A 250-nucleotide genomic window follows, 5' to 3' on the forward strand; every position below is an offset into this window, starting at 1 on the left:
GAGGGAAGGAGGGAGGGAGGGAAGGAGGGAGGGAGGGAAGGAGGGAGAGAGGGAGAGAGGGAGGGAGGGAGGAACGGAGGGAAGGAAGGAGGGAGAGAGGGAGGGAGAGGGCCCTTCATTTTCACATCCATGGCCTTAGGACTATTAACCTCACTGCCTATTTCTCTCCTGACATTTTGGGAGGAACGGTGTATCCCCTAGACTTCACGTTGTCTAGAGTAGGCAACTTCCACCCCACGCTCCAGGAGGG

General features: G+C 57.6%; 1 protein-coding gene across 3 annotated transcripts in view; it reads right to left on the minus strand.

Annotated features, from left to right (window-relative positions):
* The window catches only part of GPR161 (G protein-coupled receptor 161), a 47,292-nt gene that overhangs the window by 1,493 nt on the left and 45,549 nt on the right, over positions 1–250 (minus strand). The window lies entirely within an intron of this gene.

Source organism: Lipotes vexillifer, unplaced genomic scaffold (assembly GCF_000442215.2).
Source record: "Lipotes vexillifer unplaced genomic scaffold, Lipotes_vexillifer_v1.1 scaffold189, whole genome shotgun sequence".
In the NCBI taxonomy this organism is placed as follows: domain Eukaryota; kingdom Metazoa; phylum Chordata; class Mammalia; order Artiodactyla; family Lipotidae; genus Lipotes; species Lipotes vexillifer.